This window comes from Mixophyes fleayi, chromosome 7 (genome assembly GCF_038048845.1).
Source record: "Mixophyes fleayi isolate aMixFle1 chromosome 7, aMixFle1.hap1, whole genome shotgun sequence".
NCBI classification, from domain to species: Eukaryota; Metazoa; Chordata; class Amphibia; order Anura; family Limnodynastidae; genus Mixophyes; species Mixophyes fleayi.
Window position 1 is genome coordinate 78,159,210 of NC_134408.1, and position 23,187 is coordinate 78,182,396.

Below are 23,187 nucleotides of genomic sequence, written 5' to 3' on the forward strand. Positions count from 1 at the left end.
TGCAATATCCAGTGCCGTTTTGTTACTGTGCCATAATTTTTTATCCAGACTCAAAATTAAAGTAACTGTACCAGCTATATGACAAATGATTAATGTGTGTCTTTAAAACAGACTGAATTTTAAGTTACTTTACTGTTACTAAATCTATTGTTAGTTTACAAATCAACAGAAATATGAGAACTTCCACATAATACACTACTAATGGTTTTACATTTTGTTGGGAGTACAGAAAAAGAAGACAGAAACTTTTTGACATCTCAGTGTATGAACATTGTCAAATTTGTAAAGAAAACAAAAACACCAGGAAGAAAAATCAACCAAGATATGGAATTACAGTAAAAAAAAACACAAAAAAACCCTATACAGAGGAATTTAAGAGGTACCATCAATTTTTTCTAGTTAAAAAAAAAAACCCTCAGTATTTCAGACATCTTCTCCATATATGATTTAACCATTAGCTAGTTAGAAGTAAATTTTAATATAATTACAACTTTCATCTTGGGTTCTGTGATTGCAGTTAAGGAGAAAAATAAAAAAAAGAAAAGAAAAAATAACCGTGACCAGGGCCCGATTAAGGGTTCCGGCCGCCCTAGGCTATTTCAGCTGACCAGAGTAAGAAGCGCCTGCGGCCACACTGTACTATGTGATAGTGACAGTCGGGACCGCTCCTTTAGACATGGGGCGGTCCTGATGAATCCGGCTGCCACATTTAGAAAAAAAACAAACAAAAAAAACCATCTTGGCATCGCTGCGCCCCCCCTGGCTCCAGCGCCCCAGGCTGCAGCCTGGTCAGCCTATTGGCTGATCAGGCACTGACTGTGACATACAGTTTTAAAGAACGGCATATATTCTACTGTTAGATATTATGTTATTTAAACAGTCTTCTCTGCATGTTGAAATTATGGCTTTGCATCGGACACTTACCATCCATGCAAAAGTGGTCAAACTATTAAGGAACAAACTTACCTAAAATGATTTTCATTTTTGAAGAAATAAACTAAGAGGCATAGTCCTTTCACCGGAGCAATATATTCACCCTTGAAAAAGTGAGTAATACATATCAGAACATTTATATTTTATAAAAAAAACGTCAAGTGGGACCAAAATAAAACCCTCAACAAAAACCGTTCATATGGTGTAGCTTGCCATTTGTTCCATTTCACATTTTATCAACAGTAAGAGCAGCTGTTCGCACAGATTTTCATTCATAAGCGGTTTACTGAAAGCTCAATGTCTTTTTTGGTGTATGAAGAAAGACTTCCCTTGCTTAGCACGCATTGGCATCCTTATGGTAAAAAATGCTTTTAAAAAACGTAAAAATAGAAAATCAAAGCCATAGATGCAAAATACACTGTCTGTAAATTGTCATTTGTTGCAGGCATTGACTAGACATGAACACAGCTTATAGTATTTTGACACGCCACACATTTGCCAGTGATCAAAGAACTCTAACTAGATCCATTCAATCTGCATTTACCATACAGTGGACAACACCACATACCACCGTTGAGGAAACATTAAAAATTTTGTAGTATTATATACATTAGGACTACAGTCACTTCTGAAGAGGCAAAAATAAAGTAAAAATCCTGCACATTTTTTCCCTCACCAAGACTTGGCAATTCATGGTGCCGAAGTCAATGAGTTTCAAACAACGTCATCTATTTGGCCATATTAAGCTCGATATACTAGTTGCAGTGTCTTTCAATTGTATGGTGTGCATCAGTTATTAAAAAAAAAAAACAAAAAAAAAAAAAAAAAAAATTTTTTTTCTAACCTCCATTAAACCTATTTATCCTATTTTATTTGGGGAACATTAGAAACCTTGAGGTATAGAGAACGCTGGTGCTGGGAGAGGCACAAATTCTACACTGTAAAATGGTTTCAAATCAAACTGCCTCAGATTTTTTGTTTTTGAAACTAACAATGCCCATAAGATAGGACTGAAATAACAGGGGTGGATTTAACGGTAAGTATTATATAAAAAATAAATAAAAACAATTCCATTACACTGGCTCAAATGCCAGTGCCTATACCGTTAAAAGAATCAAGTTTAGTACCACTAAACTACTGACGGAATATAGGTCAGTTGGACGTCACAAACCCCTTGAAGAAAAGGCTGAATCTAGGGAATAAGATAGAGGGAGGCCAAACCCTGGATTTCAACAGAGGCCAATCATGGACCACTGTCCAGAGTCTGGACAGGTCTGGACTCCAGACCATCCTGAAAGAAGGGCAAAAGTCATGCCAGGTTCTACCAGAATAACTGGAACACACTCTTGGCCTTCTTAAGTACCAAAGGAAGATATAGGAGGGTGTGACTGGATCACTTATAAATAACATGGTATAAATTTATTTAAAGGAAATAGCGCAGGGCGCTTTTGCTATATAATTGCAAATGTACTTATTTTTGATATTGTGAGTGTTTTGGTTATATTTATTTCTCAGACCAGTTGAAGAAATGCATTTCTTGTTTAACCTTACTAGAGGAAATGCATTATTTCTGGATGTATATATCTGATACAATAAGCCTCTGTGGATGGAGATATTGTGTATTGTGATGTGGGGAAATGGCTTGTTTAGGGTTTGTACCTTTATTTGGGAATGTGTATTCTGCGACTGTCTGAAGAAAGGATTCATGTTAATTAGACCCATTAACTTGCTAGTAGATTTCCTGCCTCTGAAATAAGACGCAGGAAATCACAGCAAGGTTTTAGGATATCACAGTTAAGTATAAATATTGTTAGCTTTGCATTGCAGGTAAACCCATGTTTTGGTAAACAGGTTACATCCTGATTCTAAAAATAGCTCAGACCTTGAGGGGCTAGCTTACCCAGCGAGGCTGTGTTCAAATGTGTATAAAAACAGCACTGTTTTGTATTAAAAGTTTTTTTTCTGATTTCATCTGACCTTAGCACTGGTACTTCCAATTAGTGTGACTGCAAATAAACATTACTTGCTTCAAAGACCTGCTTGAAAATATCTTTCCATGCTGAAAATCCTGTGACCTACAGATTAGACCCAAAATCTAATCCGTTCTCCGACTGTTTCTGAGGTTTGGACTCCGCTTTTACGGTACCACCGCTCTGCCTGCTACCCTGCAGCGCTGGTCAGTTTGATGGGCCAGGGGGGTACTCCTCACCTCTTACTATGGATCCACAGCAACCCTGATCCATAGCAAGAGGTCAGGAGTACCAGCCCTGCACCTAACGGGCAAGGTTATGCATCGGTAAATGGTACAGGACTACGAGTCTCCTGGGTACTACAACCTTGCAGTCCGGCTGTGACAGAGCCAATTCCACAATTTTCTTCAATTCCATAGAGGAAGGGAAGCAGACGGTGCATCTATTTTTTCTTCCAACAGACCCTGGTCCGCTGCCCTGGGCTCCTCTATCTCTAGGAGTTCTAAGGTCTGCTTCACTGCCAGGACAAAATCCTCAATGTCTGGATCCTGTGAGAATCATCCAGATCCGTAACCTTTGGGGAGTCTGATTCGTAAAAGAGTTCCCCTTCCTATTCAGACGATCTCTCTGAATCAGAAACTGAAACAAGAGGATGACTTGCTCTTTGTCACTTTCTTTCGGACAGAGGTGGTCTTGGCGAGTCAAAAAAATAAATAAATAAATCTGTCTTATGAAGCCACTTGTCACAACGAGAATACCCACGCTGTCAGCGAGAGCCTGTCGGCTCTTGCACACTTTACAAAGGCGGACTGTGTAAGCACAGTGGCTCAGTGGTTAGCACTTCTGCCTCACGGCACTGTGGTCATGAGTTCCTTTCCCAATCATGGCCCTATTTGTGTGGAGTTTGTATGTTCTCACCGTGATTGCGTGAGTTTCCTCCGGGTGCTCCGGTTTCCTCCCACACTCCAAAACATACTTGTAGATTAATTGGCTGCTATCAAATTGACCCTAGTCTGTGTGTGTGTGTGTGTGTGTGTGAGAATTTAGACTGTAAGCTCCAATGGGGCAGGGGACTGATGTGAGCGAGTTCTCTGTACAGCGCTGCGGAATTAGTGGCGCTATATAAATGATGATGATGATCGGGTCTCAGAGAGGCTGTAGACTATCCTCAGAAAGCAAATAAAAAAGGTATTAATAAAATAGAAAATAAAAGCTATAAACTTTGCTAGCATTAAAAAGTAAGCCCAAATCCTTAGGCACTTAATCTACACTGAGGAACTAGAGAGGGTTGCAGAGGGGAGGGGTCTGTAAGCATGTTACAATTAACAAGTTAATTAGTTAAGTACCAACTCCCACACTTTTCTCATACAAACCAAGGTTGCAGTGTCCCCCAGTTTGGATGAAAGATCAAAATAAAAACAGAGGACCTATATTTGTGGAAGAGTATAGTAGCCGAATAACTATTATCGGTTTTACAGTTTATGACTGACTATTTTTTATTTTATTTTTTTAGATTTTTAACTACTGGCTTCAAAGTGGGTAAGGATTATTTTAAAGTAATCATAAAAATGTGTATGTCTATTGTTCCATAATTCCACACCTACATGGTCAACACCATACAATTAAGCTAGTCATGTTTAGTTGCACTTCAGGAACTGTATTCAGTAAAAAACAGTGTAATCATTTTAAATCAAACCCAGTTTAAAAAGGTTTTATTTAAACTGGCTCTGTCACCTACATATTAAACATACCTTTACATTTAGTGTTTTGTTTACAGTCCTATAGAGTCTATATTCACCCGTTTATAGGTCTGCAGGTAGGTACTCATTGTGAGCAGGCATTAATATTAAAGTGAAAATTTACATTCCATGCATTAAAATAGGAACTTTCGACCACAGGACAGCTCTCACCAACAACTAATCAAAATGTAATGTCACAAGCTGCATGTGCATTCCCATATCGTCTAATTCCATGATTTTACACTATTTGTCTATTCACAATAAGCAATGTAAGCTCCAAGTTCTTGTCACACGAGAAATGACGTTCTATGAACATCGTAAACAACACTTGCAAAGAGTATAAATTCTCATCTGACAGGAACTCTGCACGTTCACTATGCAAGCAAACAGAAGTAGAGTTTATTATTGGTAAAATACAGTTTTAATAGCTAATGTTTAAAAGAATTGTATGCATGTTTAAATTAAAACTGTGCAATAAAAAAGAGGATTTATATACTTACGTTAAATCCATTTCTCTGATTCCGTCTGGGGGACACTGCTTACCATGGGGTGTGAAGGGGGGCATGGGAGTTGGCACCTAGCTAGTTAATTTCTAGCATTGCTGACAGACCCCTCCCCTCCACTATACATACCCCCGCCTCTTCCTCTTCAGTTAATTCAAAAAGCCCCAAGGAGAAAGGTCAATCAAGCAAGAGCATACAGAGGAAAGGCAGAAGGGAGGGATCGCAGTGTCCCCCAGATGGAATCAGAGAAACGGATTTAACGTAAGTATATAAATCCTCTTTTCTCTTTCATCCAGTCTGGGGGACACTGCTTACCATGGGGACGTTCTAAAGCAGCCCCCTAAGGGTGGGACCGCTCTGAAAGATGCGAATACATTAAATTGATAGAATTTGGTAAATGTGTGGACAGAAGACCAGGTGGCTGCCCTGCAAAGCTGGTCAGCAGAAGCCCCATTTCTTGCTCCCCACGACGCCCCTACCAATCTGGTGGAATGGACCGTAAGTCTCTCTGGCACAGGAAGGTTAGCTCTTATGTACGCTTGCCTAATAGTTGCCGTAATCCATCTTGCAATGGACTGTTTAGAGCCTGGCCACCTCTTTTGTTAGAATCATATAGGACAAATCGGTTTGTCTAATCTGAGATGTTCTTTTGACATAAATACGGAGAGCCCTGACCACATCTAACTTTTTCATAGACTGCCGATCATAGTGAGAAGAAGATGAAAAAACTGGAACTACAATTTCCTGGTTCAAATGGAAAGAGGATACCACTTTTGGAACAAAGGAGGGGAATGTTCTCAGAACCGCTCTGTCCTCATGAAAAAACAGATATGGCTCCCGGCAAGACAGAGCTCCCAATTCCGATACCCTATGTGCCGATGCAATTGCTAAAAGAAAAACAACCTTCCAGGTCAAACACCTAAAATCTGCCTCAGGTAAAGGTTCAAAGGTAGGCCCTTTAAGCATGTCCAGTACCAGGTTAAGATCCCATGGTGCTGTAGGTGGAACATAGGGAGGTTGAATATGTAAGACTCCCTGAAGAAAAGTCTTGATATCTGGCAAATCCGCTAATTTCCGATGAAAAAAGACTGACAGAGCCGATACCTGAACCTTTAGAAATCTAAACGAAGACTTGTTTCCAGCCCATGCTGAAGAAAAGAAAATAAGCGAGGGAGACGGAAGGAAGAAGTGTGATATGACCTATTTTCACACCATCTGATATAGGTTCTCCAAATCCGCCGATAGATGCGAGACGAAACTGGTTTTCGAGCTTGCATCATAGGGTTAACTACACTAGAGGAAAAACCCCTAGCCCTCCAGAGGCTGGCTTCAACCTCCATGTCATTAAACTGAGCTGAGAAAAATTCTGGTGACTGAAGGGAACTTGAAGAAGGAGGTCGTCTCGTGGCGGAAGACAAAATCCTTATCTTATCGGAAGACCCCCTTGCCTTACTCGTCTGAGCATGCGAGGAAGCATGGGAATCGGAGGAACCAGGTATCCCAACCTGAGCTCCCATGACATCCTCATTTCGTTCACTGCCACCGCTAAGGGATCTCTTGCCCTTGCTAAAAACCTGTGAACCTTCTTGTTGTGTCTGGAGGCCGTGAGATCTATATCCGGAAGACCACACCTCTGAACTAGAGACTGAAATACATCCGGATGGAGTGACCACTCCCCCGGCATCATTTGATTTCGACTTAGGTAGTCGGCCTCCTAACCCCTTATTCTTGGAATGAATACTGCCGAAATTGCCGGAACCTATTGTTCTGTCCAACAAAAAATCTGAGCTGCAATTTTCATTGCGGCTGCACTCCTGGTTCTTCCCTGCCTGTTGACATATGCCATAGCCGTTTGTCGGACTGAATTCTAACAGGGTGGCCCTAAAGGAGGGACTGGGCCCCCCGAAGGGCTAAAGGAGTTACCTACAACTGTAACACATTTATTGGTAAGGCTGATTCCTGGACCGACCAAGGTCCCTGGAGCCGGAGGAGCAAGATTACCGTCCCCTAACCTCTCTGGTAATGGGAGGACCCCACTGTGAATCTTAGGCTGCAAATGACTCTTTGCAAAAGAAGAGAGGCGACACAGACTTGTATTGCCTGACTTCCTGATCGCCCTCAGGGTAGAGGTGTAACATGAAAACAATGTGGTACCGGACTGAGCAGGTCTAACATGTACCCCCCCTGCTATAATACCCCGAATCCAAGTGCCTTGGGATGACGCTGCCCACTGTTCCCGAACAGAGACAGACGTTTCCCCCCGTGGCGCCACCTCTGGCAGAGTAGAGTGGTCGTCAGGACGCAGGCTTCTCCTGTGTCCTAGAGGCCTGGCGCCTAGCCGCAAACGAGGATCTACCCCTACTGAGGAGCCTCGAACATTTGGCTGTCTACCTCTAAATGACTGTCCTCTAGGCCAGGAGTTCCCTCTAAGGGCTGACGAAAGAAGCTGACCCGAGAAGTCCTGCCCCTACCTGAGAATACCGGCAAAGAAGTGCTTTTTCCCCGTTGCCTGGGAAATCATAGTATCCAATTCCGGCCCGAACAAACCTGCTGCTGAAAAAGGAATGGATTCAACGGGCTTCTTTGATTCCGAATCTCCTTCCCAGGATTTCAGCCATAACGTTCTTCTTGCTGAAATGGATGCAGCCTGAATAGAGGACACAGACGCTGAGCTCTGAGCCGCCTCATAAAAGGTACCCCAAGTGCCTCTTTCAGATGCAAAGCCAGGGAAAGTAACTCCAAGTCCTGTAAGGCCTCTGTCAGTTGGTCTGCCCATGTTTCCATGGCTCTAGCAACCCAAGCTGTAGCAAATGTGGGTCTAAAGGAAGAACCCGCAGCCACAAATATAGATTTTAGCTGGGATTCCACTCTGCGATCATTGGCATCCTGCAGAGTTGCCGAACCTGGGACTGGTAGTAAAGTGTGTTTGGCCAAACGGGCTACTGGAATATCTTCCTTAGGAATACTCTCCCAGGGGCCACATCTTCCTCCTGTAATGGATATAGGGAAGAGAACATTTTGGGAACAGAGAACCTTCTATCAGGCTGTTTCTAGGCTCCCTCTGCAATATCTCTGAGTTCTACCGAAGGGGAAAAACGAATAGCCTTCCTTTTGGCCTTCTTAAAGAGACTTCTGTCTCTAGGAGTAGGATCCTCCGGTTCAGGGAGGTCCAACGCCTCTCTTACCGCTAAAACCAAATCATTAACAAAATGGCTTTTAGGGTCTTCTTCCTGCACCAAAGGTTGCCCCTGGTCAGGATCAGAATATACTTCCCCCTCCTCCTCAGAAACCCCCTCCGGGTCTGAAAGGACCATAAGGATATTAGTGGGTCTAGGCCTCTTCCTCTTAGCAGGCGGGATGTTTGGGGATTCAAGTAACTGGTTTAGTTTATCCAAACCCTTAATAAAAGCTGCGGACCATGCCGGCTCTGTGGGAACAGGGGCCTGGTCTGTAAGCAATGAGGAAGGTCCTGGCATAGACTCTTCAAAAGAACCTGTGGTAGCAGGAAGGCCCAAAGGTGTACTAGCACTATTAGCCACCGCGGCTGCCACAGTAGACATCAGCTGATTGGACTGTGACACCATCTGTGCTAAAGAGGAAACCGACTGTGTCAGGGAGGCCACCCAGGCCGGTTACTCCGTCAGTGGGGCTGCAACAAGCTGGGATTGCGTAGGGGGACACCCTGCATCGCAGACAGAACATAGAGCCAACGGGTCCCTCTGCCCACTAGGTAATTTTGCATTACATTTTGAACAAGTGAAACACTTTACTTTAGGGCCCTTTCCTTTATCGGTCATTTTACAAAGGAAGGCACACCAAACATACAGACTTAAATTTAGCTGTTAGAGAGCAAGAGACAGCATAGAAAATAATATGAAAAAGAAAAAAGAACAGGCATAAAAGTTATACTTGTAAATTTTTAAACCAAAATAAAATAACCTGGCAAGTGGGAGAACTATAATATAATTTCCACTAGCCCACTTTGCAGTCAGCAATACAATAATATATGTTTAAATAAATCAGATACTTAGCCTAAACAGGGGAGAAGTCCAACAGCAGTGCCTGGTGCCTGCTCCCTCTGATCTGTGTCCTTTCCAGGACTTATATTTGGTGCCAAAAAGGCTGGGCTAATCCAACTTTCCACGGAGAGCAGGGGAGCTCTATATCATAGCTCCCCCCCCCCCCTCTGATAATGCTGTCTCTCTAAAGTGCTTTTTCTGCCCCATTAGCAGGGAGGAGAAGAAAACAAATAGTTATGGCAGAGTAGTGGAGACCTCAATTGAGGTCTCCGCAGCGGATTTTCACCCCGATGCCCCTTCCTATGTATGAGGGGGGATCTTGGTATGGCCTCCTTCCGTTTCCTCTCCTCCGCGGCTATACTTTTTGAAATGGCCGCCGGCATTCTTTTCATTCCGATAACCGGCCCTCCATGCCTAAAGGCAGCGCCGGTTATCGGTGAGGCCCCAAGAGTGACAGCGGTCCGGAGAGACCGCTAGTCACTCTGTATTCAAGCACCCTAATTTGCTCTGCCAGTGAGAACCTCTGGCTCTCAGCTGACAGAGCAGTGCCTGCGCTGCTGTTCTGTGAGTGTGCTCTCTATAATAGAACACACTCCCAGGTCTGCCCAAGATATTCTCCTACAAAATAAACAAGAAAATAAAATAAAATCTACCAGCAACTAAAACAGTGCCTAACTCCATGGGCACCTAGAAAAAAAAATGAGGAGGAAGAGGAAGAGGCGGGGGTATGTAGAGGGGAGGGGTCTGTCAGCAATGCTAGAAATTAACTAGCTAGGTGCCAACTCCCATGCTCCCCTTCACACCCCATGGTAAGCAGTGTCCCCCAGACTGGATGAAAGAGAAAGAAGATTTTTACTCACCGTAAAATCCATTTCTCTGACTCCATTGAGGGACGCTGCGAGACAATGGGGTATAGTAGTGGGTCTAGGAGTCCTTGGCACTTATTTACTTGTTTGATCTTCACTCTCCTCCCCTAGTATGCCCCTCCTCTCCTATAGCTTCCTCAGTTTTGACTAACCAAGCGTTCGAGGAAAGGGAGACACCCATTCGGCTTAAACAATTAAAACAATTAAACTTTACACACACAGAACTATATACAGAGCAAGGGAGGGTGCGCAGTGTCCCCCAATGGATTTTACGGCAAGTAAAAATCTTTTCTCTTTCCTACCATTGGGGGACACTGCGAGACATGGGGATATACCAAAGCTTCCTCAAGGGAGGGATTGTTCTGGAACTGCTGTGCGCAGAATCCTGCAGCCAAAGATTGCATCGGCCGATGCGAAGCTGTGCAATCTATAGAATTGAGTGAAGGTGTGGACGGATGACCACGTTGCTGCCCTGCACAACTGTTCCGCCAACGACCTGTGACGCACCGCCCGGAGGTGCCTACCGCCCTAGTAGAATGCGCTTTTAATCTGACCGGGACAGGCTGCTTGGCCCTAATGTAGGATGCCCGAATTGTGGAGATAACCCAGCGGGCAAACGACTGTTTTGACGCTGCGCCCCAGAGGACAAAGAAATCCTTGGTCTTCCTAATGGAGGCCGTGCGATCCACGTAATACTGTAACGCTCGGACTACATCCAATAAGTGTAAGCATTCCGCTGGAGAGGAATGTGAGGGACGAAAGGCCGGAAGCACAATTTCCTGGTTTAAGTGAAATCTGGATACCACCTTTGGAACAAATGAGTTTGGTGCGTAGTACCGCTCTGTCTGAATGAAAGATCAGGAAAGGAGGGTTGCAGCAAAGCGCTCCCAGTTCCAACACTCTGCGAGCTGAAGCTATAGCTAACAGGAACGCTGTCTTCCAAGTGAGGTGACGTAAGTCCACCGACTCTAAAAGTTCGAACAGCGGTCTGGTGAGTGCATTGAGCACTATATTGAGGTTCTAGGGCTCCACTGGGCGACGGTAGGGGGGTTGCACGTGGAGAACCCCATGCAGGAACGTCTGTAGGTCTCTACAAGCTGCTAGTTTTTCGCTGGAAATATACCGAAAGAGCAGACACCTGGACCTTGAGATCCTAGGCGAAGTCCTTTTCTAGGCCGGCGTGCAAAAGGGCCAACAGTTGGGGCAGTTTAAATTTATATGTGTGGAGTCCCTTGGACTCGCACCAATGTATGTATGTCTTCCAGACTCTGTGATATATTGCCGAAGACAAAATCCTTCTGGCCTTGATGAGGGCAGAAATAACCTTTTGTGAGAACCCCTTTGACTCAAGGATTAGGGTCTCAACAGCCATGCCGTCAAAGCTAGGCAATCTAAAGCATGGCAAAGAAGTGGTCCCTGAACTAGAAGGTCTGACCGCATGGGTAGCCGGAATGGAGCGGCTGCTGCCAGTCCCAGAAGATCTGAAAACCAAGCCCTGCGGGGCCAATGGGGGGCTATTACGATTACAGGGACCCGTTTGCTTTTTAACTTCTTTAGCTCCCGTGGTAGCATGGGAATCGGAGGGAACAGGTACACTATCCGGAATTGCCATGGCGTCTGAACTTCGCTTGCGGGTCCCGCGCCTTTGAACCGGGAGCTGATGGTTTAGTTTGATCTCCGCAATGCCCCAGCGTTCCACCAGGAGGGCAAATACTTGTCTGTTTAGAGACCATTCTCCTGGATAAAATGTCTGCTGAGAAAATCGGCTTCCCAGTTTTCTACTCCTGGGAAGTAAATGGTCGATATCCTGGGGACATAATGCTCCGCCCATGTTATTATTTGAAACGTCTCTCATGGCTGCTGCGCTGCGTGTGCCGCCCTGGTGCTTTATGTAGGCCACTGTCGTGGTATTGTCAGATTGGACCTGCAGAGGCTTTCCTGCTAGGAATCTCTGAGCTCTCGTTAGTGTCATGTATACTGCTCTGAGCTCCAGGATGTTTATTGGGAGCATGGCCTCCTGGGGGGGACCAGAGACCCTGAAGTCTCAGGGATCCTGTTACACCCCCCTCCCTGACAGACTTGCATCCATTGTGACCAAGGTCCATGACCAGGTTTGAAGGGACTGTCCTATTTGCAGGTTGTGCTTGGATACCCACCAGGCTAGGGAAACCCTCGTCTGTGTGGACAGGCAGATGATCTGCCTGTTCAAATGACTCTGGGAACCTGACCACTTCTGAAGAATCTCCCTCTGGAGTGGCCGTGAATGGAACTGTGCGAAGGGTACTGCTTCGTACACGGAAACTATTGTCCCCAGGAGCTTCATGCAATTGAGGGACACATTTTTCCTTGTTAGCAGGTATCTGGCCCTGCTGCGAAGAGAGGACCTTGTCCTCCGGTAGATACACTCTTTGGGTCTGTGTGTTGAAGACGAGGCCCAAGAAATGCATCTGCTGTGCCGGAATAAGCGATGACTTGGGTACATTCAACACCCAGCATTGTGAGTTTTATGTGTCGAGTTAGGAGCGATGCTGATGGAGCCTTCAAGAGAAGGTCGTCCAGATAGGGAACTATTATTGCCTTGTGACGTAGGAGACCCACCATGATCGCCTTGATCTTGGGTGAAAACTCGGGGTTCGGTAGCTAAGCCAAAGGGAAGGGCCCTGAACTGAAAGTGGGAATTTCCCACCGCAAAGCAGAGCAGACCCTGTTGTCCCCTCCATATTGGGACATGCAAGTAGGCATCCTAGGATTTTCCCCTGTGCTATTGTGGCTATAACTGAAAGAAGAGACTCCATTTGGAACTTCTGAATCTTTAACTGCTTGTTTAGCAACTGCAGATTTAAGATTGGCCGTAAAGTGGTGTCCGGCTTTGGTACGAGGAAGAGGATGTAGTAAAACCCCCCTCCCTCTCTCCTGCTGGGGAACGTGCGCTATTACCTCTGCTGGATGGCTGCTGGATACCCCGTTGTATCCAAGTGCCCCTGGTGGATGACCACCACTGACTCCTGAAAAGAAGGAGGCGTGCCCCCACAGTGGTCTCCCCGGGGGAGGGGGACTGTCAAGCTGAGGGTTTATCCGCTGGTCGCGATGATCCTCACCTAGTGGCACCACTGCCTTTGCTAATGTTCCCCTCTGCTCTGGCCTACCTCTATTAAATGAAGGTAGTGGACATGTCTCTTGGCGCGGCACCCCGAACTCAGGCAAAAGTCTGAAAGAAACAAAACCTACCCTGTCGGGCCTATTTGAAACGGTGGGAAGGGAGGTGCTTTCGCCTCCTGTGGCTACCTGCATCACCCTTTCCAGCTCTGAGCCGAATAGGGTAACGCCGTCAAACGGTAAACCCTCTAACGCTCTCTTTGAATCAGCATTGGCTGTCCATGAACGTAACCATAGGCTACGACGGGCTGCAATAATGAGCGCCGAAGACCTAGCATTGATCGAGACGGCATCCATGGCTGCCTGCCCTACATTCTCAGCAGTCTCCTGTATGTGTTCTGCTAAAGTGAGGTGCTCCGAACGAGGAGTATTGTCCTGGCATCCTCTCACTAATTTTTCCGTCCCACAGCTGAATAGCTTTGTTCGCCCAAGCCACGGCCATATTAGGTCTAAATAAACTACCTGCCGCAGTATATGCTGAGCGGAGGGCTAAATCACATTTTTGATCCGTGGGGTCCCTAAGGGATATTCTCTTCTGAATGGGAATTACCGAGGATGAGGACAGGCGAGCAACCTGGGTGTCTACCCTTGGTAAAGCCTCCCACTTAATAGTATACTCTGACAGAAGGTGATAAAGGGATTTAAACTTGCCTGGCATCATAAATTACCTATTTGCTCTTTGCCAACTCTCAGCTACAATTTCCATCATCTCTGGGGACTGTGGAAAAGCGACTAATTGTGTCTTAGACTTCTTAAATAACGAGAACCCTGAAGGCACCGTGGGCTCGGGTTCCACAAAGCCTAATGTATGCCTGATGCCTAAGATGAGGCTAGCTACGCTATGGGCCGAAGTACAATCCCCGCTATGAAGGGTTTCTTCCTTTGGATACAAATCTAACTCCCCTTCCACTGCTAAGGAGTGATCCGACTCCTGATCTCGGTCTAGAACCGAATCAGTGATAATCCTCTTGCCCTTGTGGGTTGCGGCTAGTAAACTATCCTCCCTGTGGGCATGTTCGGCTTGCGATGAGGCTGTGCCTTCACCAGCCTGACTGTGTGAAAGGGTGATGGAAATAGAGTGTTCACGTACCTCCGTGGACCACATCATGACCATAGTGAGTTCCGCCAAGGCCGTTGTTAGGGATCTAATCCAGATTGGTTCCTCCAGAGCCGCAGACGCCTGAGCTGGGTTGCGTTGCTCCTGGGTATCAGCGCTACAAGCTGTGCAAAGAGCATTCCGGTCCGTCTGTTCAATAGATAATTTACACTTACACTTGACACAGGTATACTATTTCACAGCAGCACCAGAGGGGCCTTTGTTGTTTGATGTCCCCTTCTCAGCCATAGCTTTAAAATAAATATTAAGGTACAGTAAGGTCTGAGTTGTAAAGACTTACAATGTCAGCTTACAATGCTAAACAATACCTTGTAAATACACCTATCCCCAGACACTGAACGATAGTCCTGCTAGTGTAAAACCTCTAGAAAAGCAATGCACCTAATCGATAGTAAATACAGTAAAAAGCCTTAACGATACCAGCAGAGGAGAGGCAGAGCAGAGGAGCAGCGGGTAGCATGGTGATCACAATGAAAGATGGCTGCTTCCGGATCAGGAAGTTGGAGGGACGTCCTTGTTAGAGCCCTCCCTCAAGATGGCTGCTCTCCTGAATTGCTGGCTTCTTTTTTCTGCCACTGCATGTGTCTGCAGTTCTTTTCAATGGCCACCGTCCTTGCCAGAAAATTGAGCAGAGCCTGAACGGAAGTCCCGCCTTCACTACCTCCGGTAATATGGCCGCCTGCAGGAACCGCCGATCAGCGCTGAACTCAATGGCTTTCGGCTCTCTATACACACTAGTAATAAACTGCCCGGGCTGCTTGTGTTAAACGGCCGTGGATTGCCTCGTAACGAGCACGATCGCTGCGCTGTGCCCCCGCTGCTCGTTCTCGAAGGGAGGGTGGGCATGCCGGCAAGTCCATTGGAAGGAGAGGAGAGGCTGCTGCAGCTTCACTCTCCCCAACTAGCAACTGTTACGCTGTGCTGAACTAAGCTGCTGCCTCTATGGCAGACTTACACTATGTCCCCCTGTTGCTCGTTAGTCTAGGGCCAGGGTAGGCAACCTGCGGCTCTCCATGTGTTTTGAAACTACAAGTCCCAGCATGCTTTGCCAGTAGATAACCAGCAGATAGGTGGCAAGGGATGCTGGGATTTGTAGTTTCACAACACCTGGAGAGCCGCAGGTTGCCTACCCCTGGTCTAGGGGATGGACAGGCAGCCTTCATAGGTGCTAGGTAACAGAGTCTAAGCTACTGCTTACCTGCCCTGGGACCTCAGAGTGAGCAGAGCTGTTGTCTTACCCCTGAGCGGCACCTAAAAGGGAGAGTAAAATAAAAACATGAAACAAGCTATAATTAATTCAAGTATAGGCAGGAGCCTATACATAAAGTGACCTATCTCCTAGGCACTTAAGATAAACTGAGGAAGCTAAAGGATAGGAGGGGCATAATAAGGGAGGAGAGTGAAGATCAAACAAGTAGATAAGTGCCAAGGACTCCTAGACCCACTACTATACCCCAATGTCTCACAGTGTCCCCCAATGTCTTGGTGTCGGTAGGAAAAAGAAATTAGGCTTTCAAGCTGGCTGCAATGTAGCTTTTTTCAAAGCAGATTGAGTGCACTCTGAATGTGCCACTCAGAATTGTAAGGAGACAAAATCAGCAGTACAATTTTAGAAAACTCACATCTCTTCCAACTGCTGTACACTTTGGTGATTGGCTTATATCTTCAAATATTAGTGCCATTTCTTTGGCTTCGGATTCTTGTTCTGTTGACTTTGGTAGCTTTACAGAAAGTAGCTGAAAATTTTCAAAAAACAAAAGATTTTGAAATGCACATTATAAACAATGTTGATACAATAATTAGACATCATACACTGCTCAAAACAGTATGTAAGAGTTTAAGAAAAAACGTAACACTGATAATGTTATGAACATGAAAAAGTTAAACACACTAAGCAAATCCATGCTACAGTGTGTGTGATTCTGAGTATCTCTGGTAACAATGATGAACAGAAGCACGCAGATGTCACTGAAGCAAGATCCTCCTCCACTACAGCCTAGCAGGAAGGAAAATCCCCTTTAGACTGCAGTGATTCGGAAGGATTCATTGAATTGGTAAATTATGGTTTTCGGATTTGGGCAAATGCTCCAATTTACAGCAAGTAGAGCTTGCTTACCTCAACTACTAAAAGCAGAGTCATGAGAAAACCAGACAAAAGAACAGACTGACATTAGGGTGACAAATTTTTTACAAACAGCGCAAAACTAATTTGAAAATGACACCACACCCTCAACATTTTTTCCCCATCGAGAATTCAAAAACCATGGGAGGAGACGCACCTGATGCTTCATAATTATTTTGAGGTGTGATAATATAATCAGAGTCCTGCTTGATAGTGGTATAAAAGCCAAACATTTTGGATCCTATTAGAAAAGTCTGAAAATACAAAAAAGTATCATTAGTCAGTTGTATATTGCACATACTGTGGGAACAGCATTTATCCGTATGTATATCATAAACTAGTTACAGTTGAAGATAAAATATACCTTTATTAGTATACCATCCATGAAGTCCCATAATTTAACAGTGCCATCCAATGAGCAAGAGTAGAGCTGTGAAATAAGAAGCATTTGAACTATTCATACTATTTATTTATAAATCATTACATTTAACAAGAATGTATAAATGAAATGAATTTATTCTAGTACATATCAATTATAGCCCAAAATAATCAAATTTTCTCAATTCAGGAACAACATTTATGACAATGGATATGTATGGATCTATTACAGAAAGTCATCATCCAGGCAGTTCAGAAAAGTAGAAACAGAAACAATACAAAAACCTGCACAGAATTTTTATACATGCATGAAATCCTTTTCTATGAAGCAATTGTGGACCCTGGATAAACAGTCTCCTATAGGATGTTGGCACTGTATATATTCTAAAAGTTAACTCCTTCATTATCCATATCCACACAGTGGGCACACAGTGCCTCCCAATGCATTCAGAGAAAGGATTGCACCCAAGTATAAAAATCCTGCATTCTCCATTATCTTATGGGAGACAAAGGACATGTCCCAAAGCGGACACTTCAGGTGGTTACGCTCACAAAAACATTAATTCATGCACTCATCATCTCACGCATCGACTATTGCAATTCCATCCTTACTGATCTTCCTAAAGTCAGACTTGAACCCCTACAATCTATTTTGCATGCAGTGGCTAGATCGATTTTCCTTGCAAACCGTTCTTCCCCTGCTGAGCTACTCTGTCAGTCTCTACATTGGTTTCCTGTATTGCAACGAATCCAATATAAAATTCTTCTACTAACATACAAAGCCATCAACAATATTGCACCGACATACATTTTCTCACTTGTCTCAAAATATCTCCCAACTCGACACCTCCCTCCTGCACAAGATCTACGTCTCTCTTCCACTCTCATCACATCTTTCCATTCATGGTAACAGGACTTTTTACGGGCTGCACTCACTTTGTAAAATTCCCTCCCTGGCAGTAAGACTTTCCTCTAGTCTTCAAGCGTTCTCTGAAAACCCACCTCTTCTAACAAGCTTATGATATTCCTCAACCACCATCTTAATCTCCCTAGATTACCCTATTACCACCCTCTACACAGCTAACACAAAACATCAACCCTCTGACCAACATTGCCACACACACAGCCCACTCAATACTTTTACCTTTGCATTCTAGCTGGTCCAATGTGCAATATGATGCAATACATGCCCTTGTGTTTCAAACTCCCATTGTCCTATAGATTGTAAGCTTGCGAGCAGGGTTCTCTTACCTGTCTGTCTGTATGTATTAACCAGTATTGTCTTATTAATGTTTGTTCCCAATTGTAAAGCGCTACGGAATTTGCTGGCGCTATATAAATAAATGATGATTCTAAAAATAGCCTGTGTCCAAACTGTATAAAAGGCACTGGTTTGTATTGAAAAGTTGTTCTTCAGATTTCATCTGACCTTAGCACTGGTACCGCCAACCAGTGTGAGAGCAAATAAACATCACTTGCTTCAAAGACCTGCTTGAAAACATCTTAAATAATGCTGTATTCCTGTGACCTGCAGATTAGACCCTAAATCTAATCCGTTCTCCAGCTGTTTGAGGTTGGACCCAGCTTTTCCTGTACCACCGCTCTGCTTGCTACCCATCAGCTCTGGCCAGTGTGATAGGCCAGGGGGATCCATCCACAGCAACCCTGATCTATCGTGAGAGGTCAGGAGTACCAGCCCAGGTACACCAGCAACGAGATACGTTAGCCTTGTCAGTTAATCAGAAGAAACCTGGTTCTGGATACTTGTATAGGAGTCCAGTGGTGGCAGCATTTGTAAGCCCCTCCTACTGTGGCAAGAGGGCGCATTTGGGATAGCGAAAGGTAACGGTGGCAAATTAAGCCCAGCCAGTTCCCAGCAGTGTCAGTGTGGCATAGGCGGTCCATCCTGTCACACAACCACTCTAATTGAATAAACATTCAAGAAAGGTTCCCTGGACCATAGTGCTTGCAATTCTGCAACACTCCTAGCAGAGGTCACTGCCACTCACACTTTTAAATTCATCCATCTCATAGATACTTCTTGTACTGGTTTGAAAGAATAGTCTGCCAGTGTATTGAAAACTAAATGGATGTTCCACGAGGACACAAAAGCTCTGAGGGACAGATCATTTTAAAGTTCTTGAAACAAATGTGCAATCAGTTTTTCTGAAGCTAATTTGGTATCCAAAATAATGCTTAGGGCTGACACCTGTACTTTGAGTATGGCTAAACAGAGACCTTTAGTCATTCCATCTTGCAAGAAGATTTGTGGAATAATCACTGAAGTTGGGCCCACTTTAGACACCAAAGCACAAACCCACATTTCCTTATTCTATACTAAACTACAGAAGAATTATTCTTTCTTGCTTGTAAAATGTAGTGATTCGGATACACCTTTAAACATGAGCATCTACCGTTCTATCTTCAAGCCACTGAAGCCAGATATTTTAAATTTGGATGCAAGACTGGATACTGCTTTAACAAATCTGAGAGGTAGAGGACATGGTTTTTCTCTGAACATTTCCTAGACCATCGAAAACCAAGAATGTTGTGACCAAAATAGGAGAATAGCTACTAGCACTGCATTATCTTTCTTAATTTTCATCAGAATATGAGCGATACGAAAAGGAGAGAAGATATACCCTAATTAGAGCAGCCATTTAACTACTAAAAGCATCTAATCCTTCTGTTTCTGGAACTGTGTGTCAAGAAAATCTGACCTTTGGTATTCTGGCTTGTCACAATTAGGTGTACATGCGGAAACCCAAATGTTTATTATTGGCTGGAATACTCCCTGGTTAGACTTCACTCCCACGGATGGATCTGTCTGCAACTGAGGAAATCAGCTGGTATGTTATGCTTGCCTGCTATATATAACGCTGATTGTGCCTTTACATCCTTTTAAGCCCAAAATATAATTTCCCTTTTTCCAACATCACTGTCCTGCTTCCTGAAAGTCCTGTTGCCTGAGTAAACTCTTTCCCTGTAATTGATGGAAATGTTGGTTTGCTTTCCAAACTGTTGGTCTCCAAGATGGTTTCATGCAATTTTCTCTCTGTGACCATGCTTCTTCTGCTATTTCTTCCTGAAAGTGTGTGTGGGGTCTAGGTTCATATGAGGTAAGGAAAATGATGGAAAAGTTATCCTATTAATTAAGGGCCTTAAGCTATAATCAGAAATTAAGGGCCTTAAGCTAATCAGAAATAAAGCTTTGAGCTATTATGAAATATAGTGCTTTGTATGCTTCAATACACATAATGTTTTTGTTAAATCAATTTAAGAGGTTTTATTTCTTTAAATCTAATTCAGATATTTTGTGTTAATATCCTGTCTGGAATCAAGAAGCCAACCACAAAGGAACAAAGGAAGTTACCTGAGCATCTGCTAAAGCGAAACTTTGCTGAATCAAGAGGTTATGCCAGCCTCAAGGATCCTATTTCAAGAATAAGGAACCTGATGATATTTAGCATTCTTTTGAAATTACTATAGAAACTTTTAATTTCTTTATTAATATTTTGTATTGACGTGAATGATATGATGTAATTAATGTTTATAAAATATCAGCTATTTCAATTCGTAAAGCCAGTTCAATTTGGACACCAGACACTCTGTGTTGTATCTCATTTCTGAGCTCTGATCGATCAAATACATCAACACTGCTGCTACTACATCTGATATATACTAACATTGACTTGTCAATTGCAGGTAATTATACATCTGTATAGCAATACAGAAGGTCACCCCAACAAGTGTGTTCTCTATCCAGCAACAATGGAATCTGTTGAGTAGAACCCACTCCAGCTCTGAACGTGACATTCTTTTTCTCATGAGTTTTGTACTTCATCACCTTCCATCACCTGAGAGGTTACTTAGTGGTTTCCGAAATCTTTATGGTATGATCCAATGAAACCTGTGTGATTCCATTTCTTCAATAGCTCCAGCTGGAGATCCAACTTGCCCATGGGACTACCAATATGGCTATGAAAAATATTTCAAACACCTTCAGCCCTTTCCTTGTTATTATCGGACAATGAGTCTATGGGGGGTATTCAATTGACTGCAATGGCAAAACTGTGGTTTTAACTTACCAGTAGGGGATTCTTTGGATTGAGCTCAATGCCAGTCACCAAACCAACGTGACCCTGTAACACATGAATGCATTCTTCTGTGGCTGTGCTACAGACCTTGATGAAATCCCCAGAGACACACAGGAGATACCTGACCATGAAAGAGAAGACAAAATGAAAAAAAAAAAACTTAACTTGTAATGCTAACAAACCAAATCACTATATGCCACCATATTACTAATTTTGAAATTAATCCTATATATAAAATATACACACACATTACCGGTAAGTAGAAATATTTGGAGTGTGTTCAGTTGTGTGTGTGTCAGTTTCTGTTAAATCACTGTGGCTCAAATAGACATTCATCATCGCCATTTATTTATATAGTGCAACCAACTACACAGTGCTGTTCAGAGAATATTTGTCATTGACATCAGGCCCTGCCCCCTTTGGAGTTTACAGTCTAAATTCCTTAACACACACAGGCCAGTGTTCATTTTGTTAGCAGCCAATTTCCCACCAGTATGTTTTTGGAGTGTGGGAGTAAATCGGAGTACCCTGGAGGACACCCACACAAACACAGGGAGAACATACAAACTCCACACAGATAATGACCTGTTTGGGAATCGTGTCAAACATACATTTTAATATAATAAAGTAAAATGTCAAGTTAGAAAAATCTCAAAAGGAGCGTGGAGAAGCAAGGCAGCCTTCTGGAAGAAAAAAAAGAAAGAAAAAAAATAAGATTTTTTACTCACCGTAAAATCCATTTCTCTGACTCCATTGGGGGACACTGCGAGACATTGGGGTATAGTAGTGGGCTCAGGAGTCTTGTCACTTTAACTGCTAAGTATTTGGACTCCTCCCGTACTTAACCCCTCCTCTCCAGAGAGGTCCTCAGTTTTGAATAACCAAGAGTGAACGTAAAGGAGGTAATATAACCTGGCAAGGTCTTAAACTATAAAGAACCATAACCATAGTTTTCACACACAGAACTATATACAGAGTAAGGGAGGGTGCGCAGTGTCCCCCAATGGAGTCAGAGAAATGGACTTTACGGTGAGTAAAAATCTTATTTTCTCTTTCCTGCAATTGGGGGACACTGCGAGACATTGGGCATATACCAAAGCTTTCTCAAGGGTGAGAATGCTCTGGACCAGCTGCATGCAAAACCTTGCGACCAAAGCCTCTATCAGCCGATGCAAAGCCCTGAAGTCTGTAAAATTTTGTGAAAATGTGGACGGAAGACCAAGTCGCCACTCCACACAACTGCCCTGCCGACGACCCGTGCCCAGCCGCCCAGGAGGCACCCACTGCCCTAGTAGAATGTGCCTTCAAAATTTTCCGGGACTGACAGAGAAGCTGCAATATAAGCTTCTCGAATCGTGGATGTGATCCACAGGGGGGATTGACTGCTTTGAAGCAGGCCACCTTCTTCTATTTGCGTCCGATAAAACAACAAACTCTCTGGTCTTTCTGACCTGAGACGTATGGTCTACATAACCTTGTGGAGCTCGTACCACCTCCAAGAACTGCATATACTCTACTAAGGAGTCTTTCTTTGCCCGGAACGCAGGGCCAACAACTTCCTTGATCTAGGAGAAACCTGGAAACCACCCTAGGAATGAAAGATGGCTTGGTACGAAGGACCGCCCTATCATCGTGAAGAATAAGAAAGCTTAAAATTTGAAGAGTGGAATTTCTCACCACAAAATATGTCTTCCACACTCTGTAATATATGAAGAAGAAGGCGGCTTTCTGGCCCAAATCATGGTTTAGTTATAACTTACTGAGAGAAACCCCAGGAGATGGCATGTGAGAGAACCTGGTTGGCAGTGGGTGGGGCATGTAATAATTTAGGGGGCAGGGTGGCATGTGATAGAGAATTGTTGGTGGGCAGAGGGTGGGTAATTTCACATTTAGATACAGAGAATTTGAAAATTTTTACTTTACAAAAAGCCATGAAATTCCATAGACAAAAAACCTTTGAAGTATGAAGTTTCTTTACTGTCTCTTTCTAAAACACCCAGGCCCTAAACTACGATAAAGCTAAACTAAGAAAATGTAATAGTACTGTATGTGTGCATTCCAGTGAACACACAAATCTGTGAATTAGCAGATCCACCAGTTTGTGAGTGACAGCAATCTCACTACATGATAGTGCTGAATCCGCAGCTAACAGCAGGATGCAATGACATACCATGTCTGTATTGCTCAAGGAACACGTCCATTAAGGCTTCTGCCTTAGTCGTCGTAATTTCATTGCTTTTTGGAGTTTGAGTGAAAGAGTTTCAATAATTTTCTTACATTTTAGATG

At 43.8% G+C, this 23,187-nt stretch overlaps 1 long non-coding RNA gene across 1 annotated transcript; it reads right to left on the reverse strand.

The window, feature by feature from the left end:
• Positions 1 to 16,623: 16,623 nt before the first annotated feature.
• On the reverse strand, positions 16,624 to 21,036 carry LOC142096969 (uncharacterized). The gene is made up of 3 exons (XR_012678069.1): positions 20,892 to 21,036; positions 16,790 to 16,855; positions 16,624 to 16,679 (listed from the first exon to the last, which is right to left on the reverse strand). It is a non-coding gene; the product is annotated as an uncharacterized LOC142096969 (long non-coding RNA).
• Between the last annotated feature and the right edge of the window lie 2,151 nt (positions 21,037 to 23,187).